Source organism: Eleutherodactylus coqui, chromosome 7 (assembly GCF_035609145.1).
Source record: "Eleutherodactylus coqui strain aEleCoq1 chromosome 7, aEleCoq1.hap1, whole genome shotgun sequence".
NCBI classification, from domain to species: Eukaryota; Metazoa; Chordata; class Amphibia; order Anura; family Eleutherodactylidae; genus Eleutherodactylus; species Eleutherodactylus coqui.
This window is the reverse complement of record NC_089843.1, coordinates 227239104-227263340: the sequence shown is the minus strand read 5'-3', so window position 1 is coordinate 227263340 and position 24237 is coordinate 227239104. Positions and strand designations below refer to the sequence as shown.

General features: G+C 39.9%; 20 non-coding genes across 20 annotated transcripts; all 20 read right to left on the bottom strand.

Moving 5' to 3' along the window:
• Positions 1-1622: 1622 nt before the first annotated feature.
• TRNAK-UUU (transfer RNA lysine (anticodon UUU)) lies at positions 1623-1695 on the bottom strand. Its single transcript has one exon. It is a non-coding gene; the product is annotated as a tRNA-Lys (tRNA).
• Positions 1696-2986: 1291 nt separating this feature from the next.
• Positions 2987-3059, bottom strand: TRNAK-UUU (transfer RNA lysine (anticodon UUU)). Its single transcript has one exon. It is a non-coding gene; the product is annotated as a tRNA-Lys (tRNA).
• Positions 3060-4999: 1940 nt separating this feature from the next.
• Positions 5000-5072, bottom strand: TRNAK-UUU (transfer RNA lysine (anticodon UUU)). The gene has a single exon. It is a non-coding gene; the product is annotated as a tRNA-Lys (tRNA).
• A 1632-nt stretch (positions 5073-6704) lies between these two features.
• On the bottom strand, positions 6705-6777 carry TRNAK-UUU (transfer RNA lysine (anticodon UUU)). The gene has a single exon. It is a non-coding gene; the product is annotated as a tRNA-Lys (tRNA).
• A 1599-nt stretch (positions 6778-8376) lies between these two features.
• On the bottom strand, positions 8377-8449 carry TRNAK-UUU (transfer RNA lysine (anticodon UUU)). Its single transcript has one exon. It is a non-coding gene; the product is annotated as a tRNA-Lys (tRNA).
• Positions 8450-9058: 609 nt separating this feature from the next.
• TRNAK-UUU (transfer RNA lysine (anticodon UUU)) lies at positions 9059-9131 on the bottom strand. Its single transcript has one exon. It is a non-coding gene; the product is annotated as a tRNA-Lys (tRNA).
• Positions 9132-9740: 609 nt separating this feature from the next.
• Positions 9741-9813, bottom strand: TRNAK-UUU (transfer RNA lysine (anticodon UUU)). The gene has a single exon. It is a non-coding gene; the product is annotated as a tRNA-Lys (tRNA).
• A 268-nt stretch (positions 9814-10081) lies between these two features.
• Positions 10082-10154, bottom strand: TRNAK-UUU (transfer RNA lysine (anticodon UUU)). Its single transcript has one exon. It is a non-coding gene; the product is annotated as a tRNA-Lys (tRNA).
• Positions 10155-10602: 448 nt separating this feature from the next.
• Positions 10603-10675, bottom strand: TRNAK-UUU (transfer RNA lysine (anticodon UUU)). Its single transcript has one exon. It is a non-coding gene; the product is annotated as a tRNA-Lys (tRNA).
• Positions 10676-13166: 2491 nt separating this feature from the next.
• TRNAK-UUU (transfer RNA lysine (anticodon UUU)) lies at positions 13167-13239 on the bottom strand. Its single transcript has one exon. It is a non-coding gene; the product is annotated as a tRNA-Lys (tRNA).
• A 1119-nt stretch (positions 13240-14358) lies between these two features.
• Positions 14359-14431, bottom strand: TRNAK-UUU (transfer RNA lysine (anticodon UUU)). Its single transcript has one exon. It is a non-coding gene; the product is annotated as a tRNA-Lys (tRNA).
• Positions 14432-15220: 789 nt separating this feature from the next.
• On the bottom strand, positions 15221-15293 carry TRNAK-UUU (transfer RNA lysine (anticodon UUU)). Its single transcript has one exon. It is a non-coding gene; the product is annotated as a tRNA-Lys (tRNA).
• A 449-nt stretch (positions 15294-15742) lies between these two features.
• TRNAK-UUU (transfer RNA lysine (anticodon UUU)) lies at positions 15743-15815 on the bottom strand. The gene has a single exon. It is a non-coding gene; the product is annotated as a tRNA-Lys (tRNA).
• Positions 15816-16424: 609 nt separating this feature from the next.
• Positions 16425-16497, bottom strand: TRNAK-UUU (transfer RNA lysine (anticodon UUU)). Its single transcript has one exon. It is a non-coding gene; the product is annotated as a tRNA-Lys (tRNA).
• Positions 16498-19449: 2952 nt separating this feature from the next.
• TRNAK-UUU (transfer RNA lysine (anticodon UUU)) lies at positions 19450-19522 on the bottom strand. Its single transcript has one exon. It is a non-coding gene; the product is annotated as a tRNA-Lys (tRNA).
• Positions 19523-20131: 609 nt separating this feature from the next.
• On the bottom strand, positions 20132-20204 carry TRNAK-UUU (transfer RNA lysine (anticodon UUU)). The gene has a single exon. It is a non-coding gene; the product is annotated as a tRNA-Lys (tRNA).
• A 609-nt stretch (positions 20205-20813) lies between these two features.
• On the bottom strand, positions 20814-20886 carry TRNAK-UUU (transfer RNA lysine (anticodon UUU)). Its single transcript has one exon. It is a non-coding gene; the product is annotated as a tRNA-Lys (tRNA).
• A 789-nt stretch (positions 20887-21675) lies between these two features.
• Positions 21676-21748, bottom strand: TRNAK-UUU (transfer RNA lysine (anticodon UUU)). Its single transcript has one exon. It is a non-coding gene; the product is annotated as a tRNA-Lys (tRNA).
• A 950-nt stretch (positions 21749-22698) lies between these two features.
• Positions 22699-22771, bottom strand: TRNAK-UUU (transfer RNA lysine (anticodon UUU)). Its single transcript has one exon. It is a non-coding gene; the product is annotated as a tRNA-Lys (tRNA).
• A 1247-nt stretch (positions 22772-24018) lies between these two features.
• On the bottom strand, positions 24019-24091 carry TRNAK-UUU (transfer RNA lysine (anticodon UUU)). Its single transcript has one exon. It is a non-coding gene; the product is annotated as a tRNA-Lys (tRNA).
• Positions 24092-24237: the final 146 nt, after the last annotated feature.

Sequence of the window (24237 nt, the reverse complement as noted above, 5' to 3'; positions counted from 1 at the left end):
AAGTCTGATGCTCTACCGACTGAGCTATCCAGGCTCTGAAAAATGCTCTTCTTAGCTCCTCTAAGCGTCTTAACATAAAATATGGAGGTAAAGAAACAAAGCTTTGGTGGAAAATCAACAATGTACCCAAAATTTGCTAAACAGACATAGAAGGGTTGTTTCTGCAAAAAACAAAGATTTTCTCAAGCTGCTTCTATACCCTCAGTTTTGCACAGTAGAACACGACAATAAAGAAGCAAAGACTCAGTGGAAAATCAAAGATGTGTTCAATAAAGACATTGGACAGCTTGCTTTAGCAAGTACGCCTGAACAAGAACTTGAACCCTGGACCCTCAGATTAAAAGTCTGATGCTCTACTGACTGAGCTATCCAGGCTCTGAAAAATGCTCTTCTTAGCTCCTCTAAGCGTCTTAACATAAAATATGGAGGTAAAGAAACAAAGCTTTGGTGGAAAATCAAAAATATGCTCAAAATTTGCAAAACAGACATAGAAGGGTTGTTTCTGCAATAAGCAAAGATGTTCTCAAGCTGCTTCTATACCCTTGGTTTTGCACCGTATAACACGGCACTGAAGATGCAGAGACTTGCTTTAGCAAGTACGCCTGAACAGGGACTTGAACCCTGGACCCTCAGATTAAAAGTCTGATGCTCTACCGACTGAGCTATCCAGTCTCTGAAAAGTGCTCTTCTTAGCTCCTCTAAGTGTCTTAACATAAAATATGGAGGTAAAGAAACAAAGCTTTGGTGGAAAATCCACAATTTACCCAAAATTTGCTAAACAGACATAGAAGGGTTGTTTCTGCAAAAAACAAAGATGTTCTCAAGCTGCTACTATACCGTCAGTTTTGCACAGTAGAACACGACAATAAAGAAGCAAAGACTCAGTGGAAAATCAAAGATTTGCTCAATAAAGACATTTGACAGCTTGCTTTAGCAAGTACACCTGAACAGGGACTTGAGCCCTGGACCCTCAGATTAAAAGTCTGATGCTCTACCGACTGAGCTATCCAGGCTCTGAAAAATGCTCTTCTTAGCTCCTCTAAGCGTCTTAACATAAAATATGGAGGTAAAGAAACAAAGCTTTGGTGGAAAATCAACAATGTACCCAAAATTTGCTAAACAGACATAGAAGGGTTGTTTCTGCAAAAAACAAAGATTTTCTCAAGCTGCTTCTATACCCTCAGTTTTGCACAGTAGAACACCACAATAAAGAAGCAAAGACTCAGTGGAAAATCAAAGATGTGCTCAGTAAAGACATTTGACAGCTTGCTTTAGCAAGTACACCTGAACAGGGACTTGAACCCTGGACCCTCAGATTAAAAGTCTGATGGTCTACCGACTGAGCTATCCAGGCTCTGAAAAATGCTCTTCTTAGCTCCTCTAAGCGTCTTAACATAAAATATGGAGGTAAAGAAACAAAGCTTTGGTGGAAAATCAACAATGTACCCAAAATTTGCTAAACAGACATAGAAGGGTTGTTTCTGCAAAAAACAAAGATGTTCTCAAGCTGCTACTATACCGTCAGTTTTGCACAGTAGAACACGACAATAAAGAAGCAAAGACTCAGTGGAAAATCAAAGATTTGCTCAATAAAGCCATTTGACAGCTTGCTTTAGGAAGTACGCCTGAACAGGGACTTGAACCCTGGACCCTCAGATTAAAAGTCTGATGCTCTACCGACTGAGCTATCCAGGCTCTGAAAAATGCTCTTCTTAGCTCCTCTAAGCGTCTCAACATAAAATATGGAGGTAAAGAAACAAAGCTTTGGTGGAAAATCAAAAATGTGCTCAAAATTTGCTAAACAGACATAGAAGGGTTGTTTCTGCAATAAGCAAAGATGTTCTCAAGCTGCTTCTATACCCTTGGTTTTGCACAGTAGAACACGGCACTGAAGATGCAGAGACTCAGTGGAAAATCAAAGATGTGCTCAATAAAGACATTTGACAGCTTGCTTTAGCAAGTACACCTGAACAGGGACTTGAGCCCTGGACCCTCAGATTAAAAGTCTGATGCTCTACCGACTGAGCTATCCAGGCTCTGAAAAATGCTCTTCTTAGCTCCTCTAAGCGTCTTAACATAAAATATGGAGGTAAAGAAACAAAGCTTTGGTGGAAAATCAACAATGTACCCAAAATTTGCTAAACAGACATAGAAGGGTTGTTTCTGCAAAAAACAAAGATTTTCTCAAGCTGCTTCTATACCCTCAGTTTTGCACAGTAGAACACGACAATAAAGAAGCAAAGACTCAGTGGAAAATCAAAGATGTGCTCAATAAAGACATTTGACAGCTTGCTTTAGCAAGTACGCCTGAACAGGGACTTGAACCCTGGACCCTCAGATTAAAAGTCTGATGGTCTACCGACTGAGCTATCCAGGCTCTGAAAAATGCTCTTCTTAGCTCCTCTAAGCGTCTTAACATAAAATATGGAGGTAAAGAAACAAAGCTTTGGTGGAAAATCAAAAATGTGCTCAAAATCTGCTAAACAGACATAGAAGGGTTGTTTCTGCAATAAGCAAAGATGTTCTCAAGCTGCTTCTATACCCTTGGTTTTGCACAGTAGAACACGGCACTGAAGATGCAGAGACTCAGTGGAAAATCAAAGATGTGCTCAATAAAAACATTTGACAGCTTGCTTTAGCAAGTACGCCTGCACAGGGACTTGAACCCTGGACCTTCAGATTAAAAGTCTGATGCTCTACCGACTGAGCTATCCAGGCTCTGAAAAGTGTTCTTCTTAGCTCCTCTAAGCGTCTTAACATAAAATATGGAGGTAAAGAAACAAAGCTTTGGTGGAAACTCAACAATGTGCTCAAAATCTACTAAACAGACATAGAAGGGTTGTTTCTGCAAAAAACAAAGATATTCTCAAGCTGCTTCTATACCCTTGGTTTTGCACAGTAGAACACGACAATACAGAAGCAAAGACTCAGTGGAAAATCAAAGATTTGCTCAATAAAGACAATTGACAGCTTGCTTTAGCAAGCACGCCTGAACAGGGACTTGAACCCTGGACCCTCAGATTAAAAGTCTGATGCTCTACCGACTGAGCTATCCAGGCTCTGAAAAATGCTCTTCTTAGCTCCTCTAAGCGTCTTAACATAAAATATGGAGGTAAAGAAACAAAGCTTTGGTGGAAAATCAAAAATGTGCTCAAAATCTGCTAAACAGACATAGAAGGGTTGTTTCTGCAATAAGCAAAGATGTTCTCAAGCTGCTTCTATACCCTTGGTTTTGCACAGTAGAACACGACAATACAGAAGCAAAGACTCAGTGGAAAATCAAAGATGTGTTCAATAAAGACATTGGACAGCTTGCTTTAGCAAGTACGCCTGAACAGGAACTTGAACCCTGGACCCTCAGATTAAAAGTCTGATGCTCTACTGACTGAGCTATCCAGGCTCTGAAAAATGCTCTTCTTAGCTCCTCTAAGCGTCTTAACATAAAATATGGAGGTAAAGAAACAAAGCTTTGGTGGAAAATCAAAAATGTGCTCAAAATTTGCTAAACAGACATAGAAGGGTTGTTTCTGCAATAAGCAAAGATGTTCTCAAGCTGCTTCTATACCCTTGGTTTTGCACAGTAGAACACGGCACTGAAGATGCAGAGACTCAGTGGAAAATCAAAGATGTGCTCAATAAAGACATTTGACAGCTTCCTTTAGCAAGTACGCCTGAACAGGGACTTGAACCCTGGACCCTCAGATTAAAAAATCTGATGCTCTACCGACTGAGCTATCCAGGCTCTGAAAAACGCTCTTCTTAGCTCCTCTAAGCGTCTTAACATAAAATATGGAGGTAAAGAAACAAACCTTTGGTGGAAAATCAAAAATGTGCTCAAAATCTGCTAAACAGACATAGAAGGGTTGTTTCTGCAATAAGCAAAGATGTTCTCAAGCTGCTTCTATACCCTTGGTTTTGCACAGTAGAACACGACAATACAGAAGCAAAGACTCAGTGGAAAATCAAAGATGTGTTCAATAAAGACATTGGACAGCTTGCTTTAGCAAGTACGCCTGAACAAGAACTTGAACCCTGGACCCTCAGATTAAAAGTCTGATCCTCTACTGACTGAGCTATCCAGGCTCTGAAACATGATCTTCTTAGCTCCTCTAAGCGTCTTAACATAAAATATGGAGGTAAAGAAACAAAGCTTTGGTGGAAAATCAAAAATGTGCTCAAAATTTGCTAAACAGACATAGAAGGGTTGTTTCTGCAAAAAGCAAAGATTTTCTCAAGCTGCTTCTATACCCTCAGTTTTGCACAGTAGAACACGACAATAAAGAAGCAAAGACTCAGTGGAAAATCAAAGATGTGTTCAATAAAGACATTGGACAGCTTGCTTTAGCTAGTACGCCTGAACAGGAACTTGAACCCTGGACCCTCAGATTAAAAGTCTGATGCTCTACTGACTGAGCTATCCAGCCTCTGAAAAATGCTCTTCTTAGCTCCTCTAAGCGTCGTAACATAAAATATGGAGGTAAAGAAACAAAGCTTTGGTGGAAAATCAAAAATGTGCTCAAAATCTGCTAAACAGACATAGAAGGGTTGTTTCTGCAATAAGCAAAGATGTTCTCAAGCTGCTTCTATACCCTTGGTTTTGCACAGTAGAACACGGCACTGAAGATGCAGAGACTCAGTGGAAAATCAAAGATGTGCTCAATAAAGACATTTGACAGCTTGCTTTAGCAAGTACGCCTGAACAGGGACTTGAACCCTAGACCCTCAGATTAAAAGTCTGATGCTCTACCGCTTTTATGTTAAGCGTCTTAACATAAAATATGGAGGTAAAGAAACAAAGCTTTGGTGGAAAATCAACAATGTACCCAAAATTTGCTAAACAGACATAGAAGGGTTGTTTCTGCAAAAAACAAAGATGTTCTCAAGCTGCTACTATACCGTCAGTTTTGCACAGTAGAACACGACAATAAAGAAGCAAAGACTCAGTGGAAAATCAAAGATTTGCTCAATAAAGCCATTTGACAGCTTGCTTTAGGAAGTACGCCTGAACAGGGACTTGAACCCTGGACCCTCAGATTAAAAGTCTGATGCTCTACCGACTGAGCTATCCAGGCTCTGAAAAATGCTCTTCTTAGCTCCTCTAAGCGTCTTAACATAAAATATGGAGGTAAAGAAACAAAGCTTTGGTGGAAAATCAAAAATGTGCTCAAAATTTGCTAAACAGACATAGAAGGGTTGTTTCTGCAATAAGCAAAGATGTTCTCAAGCTGCTTCTATACCCTTGGTTTTGCACAGTAGAACACGGCACTGAAGATGCAGAGACTCAGTGGAAAATCAAAGATGTGCTCAATAAAGACATTTGACAGCTTGCTTTAGCAAGTACACCTGAACAGGGACTTGAGCCCTGGACCCTCAGATTAAAAGTCTGATGCTCTACCGACTGAGCTATCCAGGCTCTGAAAAATGCTCTTCTTAGCTCCTCTAAGCGTCTTAACATAAAATATGGAGGTAAAGAAACAAAGCTTTGGTGGAAAATCAACAATGTACCCAAAATTTGCTAAACAGACATAGAAGGGTTGTTTCTGCAAAAAACAAAGATTTTCTCAAGCTGCTTCTATACCCTCAGTTTTGCACAGTAGAACACCACAATAAAGAAGCAAAGACTCAGTGGAAAATCAAAGATGTGCTCAATAAAGACATTTGACAGCTTGCTTTAGCAAGTATGCCTGAACAGGGACTTGAACCCTGGACCCTCAGATTAAAAGTCTGATGCTCTACTGACTGAGCTATCCAGGCTCTGAAAAATGCTCTTCTTAGCTCCTCTAAGCGTCTTAACATAAAATATGGAGGTAAAGAAACAAAGCTTTGGTGGAAAATCAAAAATGTACCCAAAATTTGCTAAACAGACATAGAAGGGTTGTTTCTGCAAAAAACAAAGATTTTCTCAAGCTGCTTCTATACCCTCAGTTTTGCACAGTAGAACACGACAATAAAGAAGCAAAGACTCAGTGGAAAATCAAAGATGTGCTCAATAAAGACATTTGACAGCTTGCTTTAGCAAGTACGCCTGAACAGGGACTTGAACCCTGGACCCTCAGATTAAAAGTCTGATGGTCTACCGACTGAGCTATCCAGGCTCTGAAAAATGCTCTTCTTAGCTCCTCTAAGCGTCTTAACATAAAATATGGAGGTAAAGAAACAAAGCTTTGGTGGAAAATCAAAAATGTGCTCAAAATCTGCTAAACAGACATAGAAGGGTTGTTTCTGCAATAAGCAAAGATGTTCTCAAGCTGCTTCTATACCCTTGGTTTTGCACAGTAGAACACGGCACTGAAGATGCAGAGACTCAGTGGAAAATCAAAGATGTGCTCAATAAAAACATTTGACAGCTTGCTTTAGCAAGTACGCCTGCACAGGGACTTGAACCCTGGACCTTCAGATTAAAAGTCTGATGCTCTACCGACTGAGCTATCCAGGCTCTGAAAAGTGTTCTTCTTAGCTCCTCTAAGCGTCTTAACATAAAATATGGAGGTAAAGAAACAAAGCTTTGGTGGAAACTCAACAATGTGCTCAAAATCTACTAAACAGACATAGAAGGGTTGTTTCTGCAAAAAACAAAGATATTCTCAAGCTGCTTCTATACCCTTGGTTTTGCACAGTAGAACACGACAATACAGAAGCAAAGACTCAGTGGAAAATCAAAGATTTGCTCAATAAAGACAATTGACAGCTTGCTTTAGCAAGCACGCCTGAACAGGGACTTGAACCCTGGACCCTCAGATTAAAAGTCTGATGCTCTACCGACTGAGCTATCCAGGCTCTGAAAAATGCTCTTCTTAGCTCCTCTAAGCGTCTTAACATAAAATATGGAGGTAAAGAAACAAAGCTTTGGTGGAAAATCAAAAATGTGCTCAAAATTTGCTAAACAGACATAGAAGGGTTGTTTCTGCAATAAGCAAAGATGTTCTCAAGCTGCTTCTATACCCTTGGTTTTGCACAGTAGAACACGGCACTGAAGATGCAGAGACTCAGTGGAAAATCAAAGATGTGCTCAATAAAGACATTTGACAGCTTCCTTTAGCAAGTACGCCTGAACAGGGACTTGAACCCTGGACCCTCAGATTAAAAAATCTGATGCTCTACCGACTGAGCTATCCAGGCTCTGAAAAACGCTCTTCTTAGCTCCTCTAAGCGTCTTAACATAAAATATGGAGGTAAAGAAACAAACCTTTGGTGGAAAATCAAAAATGTGCTCAAAATCTGCTAAACAGACATAGAAGGGTTGTTTCTGCAATAAGCAAAGATGTTCTCAAGCTGCTTCTATACCCTTGGTTTTGCACAGTAGAACACGACAATACAGAAGCAAAGACTCAGTGGAAAATCAAAGATGTGTTCAATAAAGACATTGGACAGCTTGCTTTAGCAAGTACGCCTGAACAAGAACTTGAACCCTGGACCCTCAGATTAAAAGTCTGATCCTCTACTGACTGAGCTATCCAGGCTCTGAAACATGATCTTCTTAGCTCCTCTAAGCGTCTTAACATAAAATATGGAGGTAAAGAAACAAAGCTTTGGTGGAAAATCAAAAATGTGCTCAAAATTTGCTAAACAGACATAGAAGGGTTGTTTCTGCAAAAAGCAAAGATTTTCTCAAGCTGCTTCTATACCCTCAGTTTTGCACAGTAGAACACGACAATAAAGAAGCAAAGACTCAGTGGAAAATCAAAGATGTGTTCAATAAAGACATTGGACAGCTTGCTTTAGCTAGTACGCCTGAACAGGAACTTGAACCCTGGACCCTCAGATTAAAAGTCTGATGCTCTACTGACTGAGCTATCCAGCCTCTGAAAAATGCTCTTCTTAGCTCCTCTAAGCGTCGTAACATAAAATATGGAGGTAAAGAAACAAAGCTTTGGTGGAAAATCAAAAATGTGCTCAAAATCTGCTAAACAGACATAGAAGGGTTGTTTCTGCAATAAGCAAAGATGTTCTCAAGCTGCTTCTATACCCTTGGTTTTGCACAGTAGAACACGGCACTGAAGATGCAGAGACTCAGTGGAAAATCAAAGATGTGCTCAATAAAGACATTTGACAGCTTGCTTTAGCAAGTACGCCTGAACAGGGACTTGAACCCTAGACCCTCAGATTAAAAGTCTGATGCTCTACCGCTTTTATGTTAAGCGTCTTAACATAAAATATGGAGGTAAAGAAACAAAGCTTTGGTGGAAAATCAACAATGTACCCAAAATTTGCTAAACAGACATAGAAGGGTTGTTTCTGCAAAAAACAAAGATGTTCTCAAGCTGCTACTATACCGTCAGTTTTGCACAGTAGAACACGACAATAAAGAAGCAAAGACTCAGTGGAAAATCAAAGATTTGCTCAATAAAGCCATTTGACAGCTTGCTTTAGGAAGTACGCCTGAACAGGGACTTGAACCCTGGACCCTCAGATTAAAAGTCTGATGCTCTACCGACTGAGCTATCCAGGCTCTGAAAAATGCTCTTCTTAGCTCCTCTAAGCGTCTTAACATAAAATATGGAGGTAAAGAAACAAAGCTTTGGTGGAAAATCAAAAATGTGCTCAAAATTTGCTAAACAGACATAGAAGGGTTGTTTCTGCAATAAGCAAAGATGTTCTCAAGCTGCTTCTATACCCTTGGTTTTGCACAGTAGAACACGGCACTGAAGATGCAGAGACTCAGTGGAAAATCAAAGATGTGCTCAATAAAGACATTTGACAGCTTGCTTTAGCAAGTACACCTGAACAGGGACTTGAGCCCTGGACCCTCAGATTAAAAGTCTGATGCTCTACCGACTGAGCTATCCAGGCTCTGAAAAATGCTCTTCTTAGCTCCTCTAAGCGTCTTAACATAAAATATGGAGGTAAAGAAACAAAGCTTTGGTGGAAAATCAACAATGTACCCAAAATTTGCTAAACAGACATAGAAGGGTTGTTTCTGCAAAAAACAAAGATTTTCTCAAGCTGCTTCTATACCCTCAGTTTTGCACAGTAGAACACCACAATAAAGAAGCAAAGACTCAGTGGAAAATCAAAGATGTGCTCAATAAAGACATTTGACAGCTTGCTTTAGCAAGTATGCCTGAACAGGGACTTGAACCCTGGACCCTCAGATTAAAAGTCTGATGCTCTACCGACTGAGCTATCCAGGCTCTGAAAAATGCTCTTCTTAGCTCCTCTAAGCGTCTTAACATAAAATATGGAGGTAAAGAAACAAAGCTTTGGTGGAAAATCAAAAATGTGCTCAAAATCTGCTAAACAGACATAGAAGGGTTGTTTCTGCAATAAGCAAAGATGTTCTCAAGCTGCTTCTATACCCTTGGTTTTGCACAGTAGAACACGGCACTGAAGATGCAGAGACTCAGTGGAAAATCAAAGATGTGCTCAATAAAAACATTTGACAGCTTGCTTTAGCAAGTACGCCTGCACAGGGACTTGAACCCTGGACCTTCAGATTAAAAGTCTGATGCTCTACCGACTGAGCTATCCAGGCTCTGAAAAGTGTTCTTCTTAGCTCCTCTAAGCGTCTTAACATAAAATATGGAGGTAAAGAAACAAAGCTTTGGTGGAAACTCAACAATGTGCTCAAAATCTACTAAACAGACATAGAAGGGTTGTTTCTGCAAAAAACAAAGATATTCTCAAGCTGCTTCTATACCCTTGGTTTTGCACAGTAGAACACGACAATACAGAAGCAAAGACTCAGTGGAAAATCAAAGATTTGCTCAATAAAGACAATTGACAGCTTGCTTTAGCAAGCACGCCTGAACAGGGACTTGAACCCTGGACCCTCAGATTAAAAGTCTGATGCTCTACCGACTGAGCTATCCAGGCTCTGAAAAATGCTCTTCTTAGCTCCTCTAAGCGTCTTAACATAAAATATGGAGGTAAAGAAACAAAGCTTTGGTGGAAAATCAACAATGTACCCAAAATTTGCTAAACAGACATAGAAGGGTTGTTTCTGCAAAAAACAAAGATTTTCTCAAGCTGCTTCTATACCCTCAGTTTTGCAAAGTAGAACACGACAATAAAGAAGCAAAGACTCAGTGGAAAATCAAAGATGTGCTCAATAAAGACATTTGACAGCTTGCTTTAGCAAGTACGCCTGAACAGGGACTTGAACCCTGGACCCTCAGATTAAAAGTCTGATGCTCTACCGACTGAGCTATCCAGGCTCTGAAAAATGCTCTTCTTAGCTCCTCTAAGCGTCTTAACATAAAATATGGAGGTAAAGAAACAAAGCTTTGGTGGAAAATCAAAAATGTGCTCAAAATCTGCTAAACAGACATAGAAGGGTTGTTTCTGCAATAAGCAAAGATGTTCTCAAGCTGCTTCTATACCCTTGGTTTTGCACAGTAGAACACGGCACTGAAGATGCAGAGACTCAGTGGAAAATCAAAGATGTGCTCAATAAAGACATTTGACAGCTTGCTTTAGTAAATGCTATACCGACTGAGCTAAACAGACATAGAAGAGTTGTTTCTGCAAAAAACAAAGATTTTCTCAAGCTGCTTCTATACCCTCAGTTTTGCACAGTAGAACACGACAATAAAGAAGCAAAGACTCAGTGGAAAATCAAAGATGTGCTCAATAAAGACATTTGACAGCTTGCTTTAGCAAGTACGCCTGAACAGGGACTTGAACCCTGGACCCTCAGATTAAAAGTCTGATGCTCTACCGACTGAGCTATCCAGGCTCTGAAAAACGCTCTTCTTAGCTCCTCTAAGCGTCTTAACATAAAATATGGAGGTAAAGAAACAAAGCTTTGGTGGAAAATCAACAATGTACCCAAAATTTGCTAAACAGACATAGAAGGGTTGTTTCTGCAAAAAACAAAGATTTTCTCACGCTGCTTCTATACCCTCAGTTTTGCACAGTAGAACACGACAATAAAGAAGCAAAGACTCAGTGGAAAATCAAAGATGTGCTCAATAAAGACATTTGACAGCTTGCTTTAGTAAATGCTATACCGACTGAGCTAAACAGACATAGAAGAGTTGTTTCTGCAAAAAACAAAGATTTTCTCAAGCTGCTTCTATACCCTCAGTTTTGCACAGTAGAACACGACAATAAAGAAGCAAAGACTCAGTGGAAAATCAAAGATGTGCTCAATAAAGACATTTGACAGCTTGCTTTAGCAAGTACGCCTTGAACCCTGGACCCTCAGATTAAAAGTCTGATGCTCTACCGACTGAGCTATCCAGGCTCTGAAAATTGCTCTTCTTAGCTCCTCTAAGCGTCTTAACATAAAATATGGAGGTAAAGAAACAAAGCTTTGGTGGAAAATCAACAATGTACCCAAAATTTGCTAAACAGACATAGAAGGGTTGTTTCTGCAAAAAACAAAGATTTTCTCAAGCTGCTTCTATACCCTCAGTTTTGCACAGTAGAACACGACAATAAAGAAGCAAAGACTCAGTGGAAAATCAAAGATGTGCTCAATAAAAACATTTGACAGCTTGCTTTAGCAAGTACGCCTGAACAGGGACTTGAACCCTGGACCCTCAGATTAAAAGTCTGATGGTCTACCGACTGAGCTATCCAGGCTCTGAAAAATGCTCTTCTTAGCTCCTCTAAGCGTCTTAACATAAAATATGGAGGTAAAGAAACAAAGCTTTGGTGGAAAATCAAAAATGTGCTCAAAATCTGCTAAACAGACATAGAAGGGTTGTTTCTGCAAAAAACAAAGATTTTCTCAAGCTGCTTCTATACCCTCAGTTTTGCACAGTAGAACACGACAATAAAGAAGCAAAGACTCAGTGGAAAATCAAAGATGTGCTCAATAAAGACATTTGACAGCTTGCTTTAGTAAATGCTATACCGACTGAGCTAAACAGACATAGAAGAGTTGTTTCTGCAAAAAACAAAGATTTTCTCAAGCTGCTTCTATACCCTCAGTTTTGCACAGTAGAACACGACAATAAAGAAGCAAAGACTCAGTGGAAAATCAAAGATGTGCTCAATAAAGACATTTGACAGCTTGCTTTAGCAAGTACGCCTTGAACCCTGGACCCTCAGATTAAAAGTCTGATGCTCTACCGACTGAGCTATCCAGGCTCTGAAAATTGCTCTTCTTAGCTCCTCTAAGCGTCTTAACATAAAATATGGAGGTAAAGAAACAAAGCTTTGGTGGAAAATCAACAATGTACCCAAAATTTGCTAAACAGACATAGAAGGGTTGTTTCTGCAAAAAACAAAGATTTTCTCAAGCTGCTTCTATACCCTCAGTTTTGCACAGTAGAACACGACAATAAAGAAGCAAAGACTCAGTGGAAAATCAAAGATGTGCTCAATAAAAACATTTGACAGCTTGCTTTAGCAAGTACGCCTGAACAGGGACTTGAACCCTGGACCCTCAGATTAAAAGTCTGATGGTCTACCGACTGAGCTATCCAGGCTCTGAAAAATGCTCTTCTTAGCTCCTCTAAGCGTCTTAACATAAAATATGGAGGTAAAGAAACAAAGCTTTGGTGGAAAATCAAAAATGTGCTCAAAATCTGCTAAACAGACATAGAAGGGTTGTTTCTGCAATAAGCAAAGATGTTCTCAAGCTGCTTCTATACCCTTGGTTTTGCACAGTAGAACACGGCACTGAAGATGCAGAGACTCAGTGGAAAATCAAAGATGTGCTCAATAAAGACATTTGACAGCTTGCTTTAGCAAGTACACCTGAACAGGGACTTGAACCCTGGACCCTCAGATTAAAAGTCTGATGCTCTACCGACTGAGCTATCCAGGCTCTGAAAAATGCTCTACTTAGCTCCTCTAAGCGTCTTAACATAAAATATGGAGGTAAAGAAACAAAGCTTTGGTGGAAAATCAAAAATGTGCTCAAAATCTGCTAAACAGACATAGAAGGGTTGTTTCTGCAATAAGCAAAGATGTTCTCAAGCTGCTTCTATACCCTTGGTTTTGCACAGTAGAACACGGCACTGAAGATGCAGAGACTCAGTGGAAAATCAAAGATGTGCTCAATAAAGACATTTGACAGCTTGCTTTAGTAAATGCTATACCGACTGAGCTAAACAGACATAGAAGAGTTGTTTCTGCAAAAAACAAAGATTTTCTCAAGCTGCTTCTATACCCTCAGTTTTGCACAGTAGAACACGACAATAAAGAAGCAAAGACTCAGTGGAAAATCAAAGATGTGCTCAATAAAGACATTTGACAGCTTGCTTTAGCAAGTACGCCTGAACAGGGACTTGAACCCTGGACCCTCAGATTAAAAGTCTGATGCTCTACCGACTGAGCTATCCAGGCTCTGAAAAACGCTCTTCTTAGCTCCTCTAAGCGTCTTAACATAAAATATGGAGGTAAAGAAACAAAGCTTTGGTGGAAAATCAACAATGTACCCAAAATTTGCTAAACAGACATAGAAGGGTTGTTTCTGCAAAAAACAAAGATTTTCTCAAGCTGCTTCTATACCCTCAGTTTTGCACAGTAGAACACGACAATAAAGAAGCAAAGACTCAGTGGAAAATCAAAGATGTGCTCAATAAAGACATTTGACAGCTTGCTTTAGTAAATGCTATACCGACTGAGCTAAACAGACATAGAAGAGTTGTTTCTGCATAAAACAAAGATTTTCTCAAGCTGCTTCTATACCCTCAGTTTTGCACAGTAGAACACGACAATAAAGAAGCAAAGACTCAGTGGAAAATCAAAGATGTGCTCAATAAAGACATTTGACAGCTTGCTTTAGCAAGTACGCCTTGAACCCTGGACCCTCAGATTAAAAGTCTGATGCTCTACCGACTGAGCTATCCAGGCTCTGAAAATTGCTCTTCTTAGCTCCTCTAAGCGTCTTAACATAAAATATGGAGGTAAAGAAACAAAGCTTTGGTGGAAAATCAACAATGTACCCAAAATTTGCTAAACAGACATAGAAGGGTTGTTTCTGCAAAAAACAAAGATTTTCTCAAGCTGCTTCTATACCCTCAGTTTTGCACAGTAGAACACGACAATAAAGAAGCAAAGACTCAGTGGAAAATCAAAGATGTGCTCAATAAAGACATTTGACAGCTTGCTTTAGCAAGTACGCCTGAACAGGGACTTGAACCCTGGACCCTCAGATTAAAAGTCTGATGGTCTACCGACTGAGCTATCCAGGCTCTGAAAAATGCTCTTCTTAGCTCCTCTAAGCGTCTTAACATAAAATATGGAGGTAAAGAAACAAAGCTTTGGTGGAAAATCAAAAATGTACCCAAAATTTGCTAAACAGACATAGAAGGGTTGTTTCTGCAAAAAACAAAGATTTTCTCAAGCTGCTTCTATACCCTCAGTTTTGCAAAGTAGAACACGACAATAAAGAAGCAAAGACTCAGTGGAAAATCAAAGATGTGCTCAATAAAGACATTTGACAGCTTGCTTTAGCAAGTACGCCTGAACAGGGACTTGAACCCTGGACCCTCAGATTAAAAGTCTGATGCTCTACCGACTGAGCTATCCAGGCTCTGAAAAATGCTCTTCTTAGCTCCTCTAAGCGTCTTAACATAAAATATGGAGGTAAAGAAACAAAGCTTTGGTGGAAAATCAAAAATGTGCTCAAAATCTGCTAAACAGACATAGAAGGGTTGTTTCTGCAATAAGCAAAGATGTTCTCAAGCTGCTTCTATACCCTTGGTTTTGCACAGTAGAACACGGCACTGAAGATGCAGAGACTCAGTGGAAAATCAAAGATGTGCTCAATAAAGACATTTGACAGCTTGCTTTAGCAAGTACACCTGAACAGGGACTTGAACCCTGGACCCTCAGATTAAAAGTCTGATGCTCTACCGACTGAGCTATCCAGGCTCTGAAAAATGCTCTACTTAGCTCCTCTAAGCGTCTTAACATAAAATATGGAGGTAAAGAAACAAAGCTTTGGTGGAAAATGAAAAATGTGCTCAAAATCTGCTAAACAGACATAGAAGGGTTGTTTCTGCAATAAGCAAAGATGTTCTCAAGCTGCTTCTATACCCTTGGTTTTGCACAGTAGAACACGGCACTGAAGATGCAGAGACTCAGTGGAAAATCAAAGATGTGCTCAATAAAGACATTTGACAGCTTGCTTTAGCAAATGCTATACCGACTGAGCTAAACAGACATAGAAGAGTTGTTTCTGCAAAAAACAAAGATTTTCTCAAGCTGCTTCTATACCCTCAGTTTTGCACAGTAGAACACGACAATAAAGAAGCAAAGACTCAGTGGAAAATCAAAGATGTGCTCAATAAAGACATTTGACAGCTTGCTTTAGCAAGTACGCCTGAACAGGGACTTGAACCCTGGACCCTCAGATTAAAAGTCTGATGCTCTACCGACTGAGCTATCCAGGCTCTGAAAAATGCTCTTCTTAGCTCCTCTAAGCGTCTTAACATAAAATATGGAGGTAAAGAAACAAAGCTTTGGTGGAAAATCAACAATGTACCCAAAATTTGCTAAACAGACATAGAAGGGTTGTTTCTGCAAAAAAAAAAAAATTTTCTCAAGCTGCTTCTATACCCTCAGTTTTGCACAGTAGAACACGACAATAAAGAAGCAAAGACTCAGTGGAAAATCAAAGATGTGCTCAATAAAGACATTTGACAGCTTGCTTTAGTAAATGCTATACCGACTGAGCTAAACAGACATAGAAGAGTTGTTTCTGCAAAAAACAAAGATTTTCTCAAGCTGCTTCTATACCCTCAGTTTTGCACAGTAGAACACGACAATAAAGAAGCAAAGACTCAGTGGAAAATCAAAGATGTGCTCAATAAAGACATTTGACAGCTTGCTTTAGCAAGTACGCCTGAACAGGGACTTGAACCCTGGACCCTCAGATTAAAAGTCTGATGCTCTACCGACTGAGCTATCCAGGCTCTGAAAAATGCTCTTCTTAGCTCCTCTAAGCGTCTTAACATAAAATATGGCGGTAAAGAAACAAAGCTTTGGTGGAAAATCAACAATGTACCCAAAATTTGCTAAACAGACATAGAAGGGTTGTTTCTGCAAAAAACAAAGATTTTCTCAAGCTGCTTCTATACCCTCAGTTTTGCACAGTAGAACACGACAATAAAGAAGCAAAGACTCAGTGGAAAATCAAAGATGTGCTCAATAAAGACATTTGACAGCTTGCTTTAGCAAATACGCCTGAACAGGGACTTGAACCCTGGACCCTCAGATTAAAAGTCTGATGGTCTACCGACTGAGCTATCCAGGCTCTGAAAAATGCTCTTCTTAGCTCCTCTAAGCGTCTTAACATAAAATATGGAGGTAAAGAAACAAAGCTTTGGTGGAAAATCAAAAATGTACCCAAAATTTGCTAAACAGACATAGAAGGGTTGTTTCTGCAAAAAACAAAGATTTTCTCAAGCTGCTTCTATACCCTCAGTTTTGCACAGTAGAACACGACAATAAAGAAGCAAAGACTCAGTGGAAAATCAAAGATGTGCTCAATAAAGACATTTGACAGCTTGCTTTAGCAAGTACGCCTGAACAGGGACTTGAACCCTGGACCCTCAGATTAAAAGTCTGATGCTCTACCGACTGAGCTATCCAGGCTCTGAAAAATGCTCTTCTTAGCTCCTCTAAGCGTCTTAACATAAAATATGGAGGTAAAGAAACAAAGCTTTGGTGGAAAATCAACAATGTACCCAAAATTTGCTAAACAGACATAGAAGGTTTGTTTCTGCAATAAGCAAAGATGTTCTCAAGCTGCTTCTATACCCTTGGTTTTGCACAGTAGAACACGACAATACAGAAGTAAAGACTCAGTGGAAAATCAAAGATGTGCTCAATAAAGACATTTGACAGCTTGCTTTAGCAAGTACGCCTGAACAAGGACTTGAACCCTGGACCCTCAGATTAAAAGTCTGATGCTCTACCGACTGAGCTATCCAGGCTCTGAAAAATGCTCTTCTTAGCTCCTCTAAGCGTCTTAACATAAAATATGGAGGTAAAGAAACAAAGCTTTGGTGGAAAATCAAAAATGTGCTCAAAATCTGCTAAACAGACATAGAAGGGTTGTTTCTGCAATAAGCAAAGATGTTCTCAAGCTGCTTCTATACCCTTGGTTTTGCACAGTAGAACACGACAATACAGAAGCAAAGACTCAGTGGAAAATCAAAGATGTGTTCAATAAAGACATTGGACAGCTTGCTTTAGCAAGTACGCCTGAACAGGAACTTGAACCCTGGACCCTCAGATTAAAAGTCTGATGCTCTACTGACTGAGCTATCCAGGCTCTGAAAAATGCTCTTCTTAGCTCCTCTAAGCGTCTTAACATAAAATATGGAGGTAAAGAAACAAAGCTTTGGTGGAAAATCAAAAATGTGCTCAAAATTTGCTAAACAGACATAGAAGGGTTGTTTCTGCAATAAGCAAAGATGTTCTCAAGCTGCTTCTATACCCTTGGTTTTGCACAGTAGAACACGGCACTGAAGATGCAGAGACTCAGTGGAAAATCAAAGATGTGCTCAATAAAGACATTTGACAGCTTCCTTTAGCAAGTACGCCTGAACAGGGACTTGAACCCTGGACCCTCAGATTATAAAATCTGATGCTCTACCGACTGAGCTATCCAGGCTCTGAAAAATGCTCTTCTTAGCTCCTCTAAGCGTCTTAACATAAAATATGGAGGTAAAGAAACAAACCTTTGGTGGAAAATCAAAAATGTGCTCAAAATCTGCTAAACAGACATAGAAGGGTTGTTTCTGCAATAAGCAAAGATGTTCTCAAGCTGCTTCTATACCCTTGGTTTTGCACAGTAGAACACGACAATACAGAAGCAAAGACTCAGTGGAAAATCAAAGATGTGTTCAATAAAGACATTGGACAGCTTGCTTTAGCAAGTACGCCTGAACAGGAACTTGAACCCTGGACCCTCAGATTAAAAGTCTGATGCTCTACTGACTGAGCTATCCAGGCTCTGAAAAATGCTCTTCTTAGCTCCTCTAAGCGTCTTAACATAAAATATGGAGGTAAAGAAACAAAGCTTTGGTGGAAAATCAAAAATGTGCTCAAAATTTGCTAAACAGACATAGAAGGGTTGTTTCTGCAATAAGCAAAGATGTTCTCAAGCTGCTTCTATACCCTTGGTTTTGCACAGTAGAACACGGCACTGAAGATGCAGAGACTCAGTGGAAAATCAAAGATGTGCTCAATAAAGACATTTGACAGCTTGCTTTAGCAAGTACGCCTTGAACCCTGGACCCTCAGATTAAAAGTCTGATGCTCTACCGACTGAGCTATCCAGGCTCTGAAAATTGCTCTTCTTAGCTCCTCTAAGTGTCTTAACATAAAATATGGAGGTAAAGAAACAAAGCTTTGGTGGAAAATCAAAAATGTGCTCAAAATTTGCTAAACAGACATAGAAGGGTTGTTTCTGCAAAAAACAAAGATTTTCTCAAGCTGCTTCTATACCCTCAGTTTTGCACAGTAGAACACGACAATAAAGAAGCAAAGACTCAGTGGAAAATCAAAGATGTGTTCAATAAAGACATTGGACAGCTTGCTTTAGCAAGTACGCCTGAACAAGAACTTGAACCCTGGACCCTCAGATTAAAAGTCTGATGCTCTACTGACTGAGCTATCCAGGCTCTGAAAAATGCTCTTCTTAGCTCCTCTAAGCGTCTTAACATAAAATATGGAGGTAAAGAAACAAAGCTTTGGTGGAAAATCAAAAATGTGCTCAAAATTTGCTAAACAGACATAGAAGGGTTGTTTCTGCAAAAAGCAAAGATTTTCTCAAGCTGCTTCTATACCCTCAGTTTTGCACAGTAGAACACGACAATAAAGAAGCAAAGACTCAGTGGAAAATCAAAGATGTGTTCAATAAAGACATTGGACAGCTTGCTTTAGCTAGCACGCCTGAACAGGAACTTGAACCCTGGACCCTCAGATTAAAAGTCTGATGCTCTACTGACTGAGCTATCCAGCCTCTGAAAAATGCTCTTCTTAGCTCCTCTAAGCGTCGTAACATAAAATATGGAGGTAAAGAAACAAAGCTTTGGTGGAAAATCAAAAATGTGCTCAAAATCTGCTAAACAGACATAGAAGGGTTGTTTCTGCAATAAGCAAAGATGTTCTCAAGCTGCTTCTATACCCTTGGTTTTGCACAGTAGAACACGGCACTGAAGATGCAGAGACTCAGTGGAAAATCAAAGATGTGCTCAATAAAGACATTTGACAGCTTGCTTTAGCAAGTACGCCTGAACAGGGACTTGAACCCTAGACCCTCAGATTAAAAGTCTGATGCTCTACCGCTTTTATGTTAAGCGTCTTAACATAAAATATGGAGGTAAAGAAACAAAGCTTTGGTGGAAAATCAACAATGTACCCAAAATTTGCTAAACAGACATAGAAGGGTTGTTTCTGCAAAAAACAAAGATGTTCTCAAGCTGCTACTATACCGTCAGTTTTGCACAGTAGAACACGACAATAAAGAAGCAAAGACTCAGTGGAAAATCAAAGATTTGCTCAATAAAGCCATTTGACAGCTTGCTTTAGGAAGTACGCCTGAACAGGGACTTGAACCCTGGACCCTCAGATTAAAAGTCTGATGCTCTACCGACTGAGCTATCCAGGCTCTGAAAAATGCTCTCCTTAGCTCCTCTAAGCGTCTTAACATAAAATATGGAGGTAAAGAAACAAAGCTTTGGTGGAAAATCAAAAATGTGCTCAAAATTTGCTAAACAGACATAGAAGGGTTGTTTCTGCAATAAGCAAAGATGTTCTCAAGCTGCTTCTATACCCTTGGTTTTGCACAGTAGAACACGGCACTGAAGATGCAGAGACTCAGTGGAAAATCAAAGATGTGCTCAATAAAGACATTTGACAGCTTGCTTTAGCAAGTACACCTGAACAGGGACTTGAGCCCTGGACCCTCAGATTAAAAGTCTGATGCTCTACCGACTGAGCTATCCAGGCTCTGAAAAATGCTCTTCTTAGCTCCTCTAAGCGTCTTAACATAAAATATGGAGGTAAAGAAACAAAGCTTTGGTGGAAAATCAACAATGTACCCAAAATTTGCTAAACAGACATAGAAGGGTTGTTTCTGCAAAAAACAAAGATTTTCTCAAGCTGCTTCTATACCCTCAGTTTTGCACAGTAGAACACCACAATAAAGAAGCAAAGACTCAGTGGAAAATCAAAGATGTGCTCAATAAAGACATTTGACAGCTTGCTTTAGCAAGTACGCCTGAACAGGGACTTGAACCCTGGACCCTCAGATTAAAAGTCTGATGCTCTACCGACTGAGCTATCCAGGCTCTGAAAAATGCTCTTCTTAGCTCCTCTAAGCGTCTTAACATAAAATATGGAGGTAAAGAAACAAAGCTTTGGTGGAAAATCAAAAATGTGCTCAAAATCTGCTAAACAGACATAGAAGGGTTGTTTCTGCAATAAGCAAAGATGTTCTCAAGCTGCTTCTATACCCTTGGTTTTGCACAGTAGAACACGGCACTGAAGATGCAGAGACTCAGTGGAAAATCAAAGATGTGCTCAATAAAAACATTTGACAGCTTGCTTTAGCAAGTACGCCTGCACAGGGACTTGAACCCTGGACCTTCAGATTAAAAGTCTGATGCTCTACCGACTGAGCTATCCAGGCTCTGAAAAGTGTTCTTCTTAGCTCCTCTAAGCGTCTTAACATAAAATATGGAGGTAAAGAAACAAAGCTTTGGTGGAAACTCAACAATGTGCTCAAAATCTACTAAACAGACATAGAAGGGTTGTTTCTGCAAAAAACAAAGATATTCTCAAGCTGCTTCTATACCCTTGGTTTTGCACAGTAGAACACGACAATACAGAAGCAAAGACTCAGTGGAAAATCAAAGATTTGCTCAATAAAGACAATTGACAGCTTGCTTTAGCAAGCACGCCTGAACAGGGACTTGAACCCTGGACCCTCAGATTAAAAGTCTGATGCTCTACCGACTGAGCTATCCAGGCTCTGAAAAATGCTCTTCTTAGCTCCTCTAAGCGTCTTAACATAAAATATGGAGGTAAAGAAACAAAGCTTTGGTGGAAAATCAACAATGTACCCAAAATTTGCTAAACAGACATAGAAGGGTTGTTTCTGCAATAAGCAAAGATGTTCTCAAGCTGCTTCTATACCCTTGGTTTTGCACAGTAGAACACGGCACTGAAGATGCAGAGACTCAGTGGAAAATCAAAGATGTGCTCAATAAAGACATTTGACAGCTTGCTTTAGCAAATGCTATACCGACTGAGCTAAACAGACATAGAAGAGTTGTTTCTGCAAAAAACAAAGATTTTCTCAAGCTGCTTCTATACCCTCAGTTTTGCACAGTAGAACACGACAATAAAGAAGCAAAGACTCAGTGGAAAATCAAAGATGTGCTCAATAAAGACATTTGACATCTTGCTTTAGCAAGTACGCCTGAACAGGGACTTGAACCCTGGACCCTCAGATTAAAAGTCTGATGCTCTACTGACTGAGCTATCCAGCCTCTGAAAAATGCTCTTCTTAGCTCCTCTAAGCGTCGTAACATAAAATATGGAGGTAAAGAAACAAAGCTTTGGTGGAAAATCAAAAATGTGCTCAAAATCTGCTAAACAGACATAGAAGGGTTGTTTCTGCAATAAGCAAAGATGTTCTCAAGCTGCTTCTATACCCTTGGTTTTGCACAGTAGAACACGGCACTGAAGATGGAGAGACTCAGTGGAAAATCAAAGATGTGCTCAATAAAGACATTTGACAGCTTGCTTTAGCAAGTACGCCTGAACAGGGACTTGAACCCTGGACCCTCAGATTAAAAGTCTGATGCTCTACCGACTGAGCTATCCAGGCTCTGAAAAATGCTCTTCTTAGCTCCTCTAAGCGTCTTAACATAAAATATGGAGGTAAAGAAACAAAGCTTTGGTGGAAAATCAAAAATGTGCTCAAAATCTGCTAAACAGACATAGAAGGGTTGTTTCTGCAATAAGCAAAGATGTTCTCAAGCTGCTTCTATACCCTTGGTTTTGCACAGTAGAACACGGCAATGAAGATGCAGAGACTCAGTGGAAAATCAAAGATGTGCTCAATAAAGACATTTGACAGCTTGCTTTAGCAAGTACGCCCGAACAGGGACTTGAACCCTGGACCCTCAGATTAAAAGTCTGATGCTCTACCGACTGAGCTATCCAGGCTCTGAAAAATGTTCTTCTTAGCTCCTCTAAGCGTCTTAACATAAAATATGGAGGTAAAGAAACAAAGCTTTGGTGGAAAATCAAAAATGTGCTCAAAATTTGCTAAACAGACATAGAAGGGTTGTTTCTGCAAAAAACAAAGATTTTCTCAAGCTGCTTCTATACCCTCAGTTTTGCACAGTAGAACACGACAATAAAGAAGCAAAGACTCAGTGGAAAATCAAAGATGTGTTCAATAAAGACATTGGACAGCTTGCTTTAGCTAGTACGCCTGAACAGGAACTTGAACCCTGGACCCTCAGATTAAAAGTCTGATGCTCTACTGACTGAGCTATCCAGCCTCTGAAAAATGCTCTTCTTAGCTCCTCTAAGCGTCGTAACATAAAATATGGAGGTAAAGAAACAAAGCTTTGGTGGAAAATCAAAAATGTGCTCAAAATCTGCTAAACAGACATAGAAGGGTTGTTTCTGCAATAAGCAAAGATGTTCTCAAGCTGCTTCTATACCCTTGGTTTTGCACAGTAGAACACGGCACTGAAGATGCAGAGACTCAGTGGAAAATCAAAGATGTGCTCAATAAAGACATTTGACAGCTTGCTTTAGCAAGTACGCCTGAACAGGGACTTGAACCCTGGACCCTCAGATTAAAAGTCTGATGCTCTACCGACTGAGCTATCCAGGCTCTGAAAAATGCTCTTCTTAGCTCCTCTAAGCGTCTTAACATAAAATATGGAGGTAAAGAAACAAAGCTTTGGTGGAAAATCAAAAATGTGCTCAAAATCTGCTAAACAGACATAGAAGGGTTGTTTCTGCAATAAGCAAAGATGTTCTCAAGCTGCTTCTATACCCTTGGTTTTGCACAGTAGAACACGGCACTGAAGATGCAGAGACTCAGTGGAAAATCAAAGATGTGCTCAATAAAGACATTTGACAGCTTGCTTTAGCAAGTACGCCTGAACAGGGACTTGAACCCTGGACCCTCAGATTAAAAGTTTGATGCTCTACCGACTGAGCTATCCAGGCTCTGAAAAATGCTCTTCTTAGCTCCTCTAAGCGTCTTAACATAAAATATGGAGGTAAAGAAACAAAGCTTTGGTGGAAAATCAAAAATGTGCTCAAAATTTGCAAAACAGACATAGAAGGGTTGTTTCTGCAATAAGCAAAGATGTTCTCAAGCTGCTTCTATACCCTTGGTTTTGCACCGTATAACACGGCACTGAAGATGCAGAGACTTGCTTTAGCAAGTACGCCTGAACAGGGACTTGAACCCTGGACCCTCAGATTAAAAGTCTGAAGCTCTACCGACTGAGCTATCCAGGCTCTGAAAAATGCTCTTCTTAGCTCCTCTAAGCGTCTTAACATAAAATATGGAGGTAAAGAAACAAAGCTTTGGTGGAAAATCAAAAATGTGCTCAAAATCTGCTAAACAGACATAGAAGGGTTGTTTCTGCAATAAGCAAAGATGTTCTCAAGCTGCTTCTATACCCTTGGTTTTGCACAGTAGAACACGGCACTGAAGATGCAGAGACTCAGTGGAAAATCAAAGATGTGCTCAATAAAAACATTTGACAGCTTGCTTTAGCAAGTACGCCTGCACAGGGACTTGAACCCTGGACCTTCAGATTAAAAGTCTGATGCTCTACCGACTGAGCTATCCAGGCTCTGAAAAGTGTTCTTCTTAGCTCCTCTAAGCGTCTTAACATAAAATATGGAGGTAAAGAAACAAAGCTTTGGTGGAAACTCAACAATGTGCTCAAAATCTACTAAACAGACATAGAAGGGTTGTTTCTGCAAAAAACAAAGATATTCTCAAGCTGCTTCTATACCCTTGGTTTTGCACAGTAGAACACGACAATACAGAAGCAAAGACTCAGTGGAAAATCAAAGATTTGCTCAATAAAGACAATTGACAGCTTGCTTTAGCAAGCACGCCTGAACAGGGACTTGAACCCTGGACCCTCAGATTAAAAGTCTGATGCTCTACCGACTGAGCTATCCAGGCTCTGAAAAATGCTCTTCTTAGCTCCTCTAAGCGTCTTAACATAAAATATGGAGGTAAAGAAACAAAGCTTTGGTGGAAAATCAACAATGTACCCAAAATTTGCTAAACAGACATAGAAGGGTTGTTTCTGCAATAAGCAAAGATGT